At 29.2% G+C, this 3,450-nt stretch overlaps 1 pseudogene; it reads right to left on the bottom strand.

The window, feature by feature from the left end:
* Window positions 1–445: 445 nt before the first annotated feature.
* On the bottom strand, window positions 446–1,309 carry LOC132948090 (uncharacterized; annotated as a pseudogene).
* Between the last annotated feature and the right edge of the window lie 2,141 nt (window positions 1,310–3,450).

The following is a 3,450-nucleotide window of genomic DNA, read 5'->3' on the forward strand; positions in this document are numbered from 1 at the left end:
TATTTATTGCATTTTGATTGAACATTATGGCGTCGAGATTATTATACACACATTCCATTTCACACAAATCGTTGATGTTATCAAGAACTAATGCACTATCGGTGTTATAATTAGCATTCATAAAATATAGTGAAATAATCATGATACGAGGGACACATATAGTAGTGTATTAGTTTAAAGTTCAATGAATATTTGTAAAGTTAATTAATGTGATATTTAGTGGTTAATAACTTGGCTAATGAATTGAAATAGACGTTCACTAATAAGACCTTCTTTCTGTTTATGTAATTAGGGAATAACAATTTAAGTTTTAGACAATACAATAATAATTTTGAATAGTGTGTGTGTTTACATAATGATATTAAACAGATGTACTTATTAATAAATAGTAGATGATTTTTTTTAATGTTAATGTGAGAGTATGATTTTGCAAATATGAAACAAATTATTTTAAATGAGTAGAGTTAGATTTCAGATTATGAATTACCTCTTCATTGGCCACGTTGATTATTTTCTCTGACTCATTTTTGCGGAGGAAAATCTGCCCGTTTTTAGTCCAGACGAATTTATAGTTGTATTGATTGCGGAAGTCTCGAGCTTGTTTGAATAGAAAACTGCTTTTTGATGTTAAATTTTCTCTCATGTATATTGACACTTCAGGTTCCATACCAATATTCTTTGTGGACAGATTTCTTATTATTTTACGAGAGTCTAATATTTTTGCTTTATCTTGGTGACTTGTGAATCCAACTACTATTCTTCTTGTAAGATTATTTTGTGTACGACCAACTCTGTGACAGTCATTAATCATAGGGTCTGTAATTTTAATATTAAGTTGAGTACCGATGGCTTTGACTATTTCGTAGCAATTTTCTAATTTATTTTCGGGAACACCGGCAATGACAATTTCATTATTAATCAAACGACGTTCAAGGATTTCAATTAGTATTGATTTGGGTTTTCATATTTTGATTATATCAATCATATTAATATTTTTGTTTATAAGATCGAAGTTGTTCCCGGTTTCTTTTTTAAACATTTCAAAACTATCTTTGAGTTGTAATATATTGTCCTTAATATGGGAGAGATTTGTATTATCATCATTAATTTGGTTATCTATTCGTAGAGAAGCTCTTTTTTCTGCCGAACACTTGTGGCATCTCCAGTATGAGCCTTCATCGTTATAAAATGCAACGTCTTCTTTTGTGAGTTTTTGGCATTTTGCATGCCATGGTAATTTGCAATCATTGCAAGATATGGATAAGGATCTTGATGTAATAGCAGTAGAACAGCTATTACAAATAGTCATTATGTATAGATTATGTACGTGACTAAATATATGTATAGATTATGTACGTGGAAATGAAACGCGAGCACAACGGTAACGATATAGCACTATGCGGTTAGATAACAGTTGTAAAGCGGTAACTGCGATAAGCGACCAACGTAAAACGCAAAACGACCGTACAGGTCAACGTACAATAGACAACTGTGACATAATTATATTATTATATATATTATATATTATTATTTATGTCACAGTTCATCGTTAACATCGCCGTGCCGTGCGCCGTTGTAATAAGTTGCATTTTTATATTGTTTTTCACATTTTTATACACTTTATCTTTATTTGACTTTATTTATTATTATAAAATATTTCTAATATGAGTAAACAGTCGCAAATGACGAACTTTTTCAAACAACCGCACAATACATCGCATTCTGATAATCAAAACTCAAATATTATAAAAAAACATAATTTGGATACTACTCAAAATGTTGATGAACCACCACAAAATCTACCTAAAATGTTCTTATTTGGCAGCCTTACACATAGCTAAATCAAAAAAACCATACTCGATTGGGGAAAAATTGTAAAAACCGTGTATGATTGATATTTGTACAGAATTATTTAGTAATGAGCACGTGACAAAGATTAAAAAAATACCTATGTCTAATGATACGATAAGTAGAAGAATAAATACTATGTCTAATGGTATTGAAAATCAGCTTAATGAAAAAATGAAAAAATCAATTTTTTACGCAATACAACTTAACGAATCTACTGATATAAATAATGAAGCTATATTATTGATGTATGTGAGGTATGTAGATACTGATCTGAACGATATACAAGAAAAGTTTTTCTGTTGCTTAAATTTAAATACATACTGTACTTCTGAAGAAATTTTCAAAACCATTTCATTTCATTTCCAAAAAAATAATTTACAATTTTCTAACTGTATCGGTATTTGTACTGATGGAGCTGCAGCTATGACCGGAAAATTGAATGGTCTTGTCACACGCGTTCAACAAATTGCTCATAAAAACATTATATCAACACACTGTTTCATCCATCGTGAGCAATTAGCCGCTAAAGATATGAACGAAAACCTATTTGACGTTCTAAATATATGCATAAAAATAGTAAATTTTATTCGAGCTAGTGCCGTAAACACTCGCGTTTTTAAAGTGATGTGTCATGTGTGAAGAAATGGGTTCAGGTTTTAACAATTTGCTATTACACACTCATGTTCGATGATTGTCGCGAGGAAAAGTTTTGACTAGGTTATTTGAACTGAAAACTGAAGTAGAAATATTTTTGAGAGACAAAAAATCACCACTTAGTGATTATTTCGAAAATAATGTGTGGTTAGCCAAACTTGCATATCTTTCCGATATATTTTCAATTCTTAATGAATTAAATTTAAGTATGCAAGGTCCACATACTAATCTTTTTATACCGTACAACAAAATTGACGCATTCCTAAAAAAAAATAGGACTATGGACAAATCGAGTAAAAAACTACACATTTGATATGTTTCCAAATTTTTTTAACATGACTCAGGAAAATATATTGACAAAAAATTTAATATAATGAAATGTGTATTATCATCGAAGAACACTTAGGTAGATTAAGAAAAAAAATGTCCAAATATTTCGACCCCACAAAAGACATTCGTAAAAATTGTAAATGGGTAATAAATCCATTCGTACAATCTGATCAAAATATAGTATCATTAACAAATAAAGAAAAGTTGATTGAATTGAGTGCAGATGTGGGCTTACACGAGATTTTCAGGTTCAAAATGAATATCCTAGTTTGGCTGAAGAAGCATTAAAATTACTTATTCCATTTTCTACTACATATTTGTGTGAAAATGGTTTTTCCACATTAACAACAATAAAAAATAAAACTAGAAACCGTCTGGAAATTTCATCGGTTATGAGAATTAGCTTGACGAAGTCAATTAAACTTAGAATTGACGAAATAATATCACATCAACAGCAACAACCAAACCATTAAAAATCTTAATTTAAAAATATATTTATATAATAAAATGAAATATTTAATGTACGTTTTTTTTAATTTTAAATAAATATAATATTATAATATGTATCTTTTATATTTCTCGTGTACAGTACTTGAAGTAACTATGGACTCTAGA

This window comes from Metopolophium dirhodum, chromosome 1 (assembly GCF_019925205.1).
Source record: "Metopolophium dirhodum isolate CAU chromosome 1, ASM1992520v1, whole genome shotgun sequence".
Lineage (NCBI taxonomy): Eukaryota > Metazoa > Arthropoda > Insecta > Hemiptera > Aphididae > Metopolophium > Metopolophium dirhodum.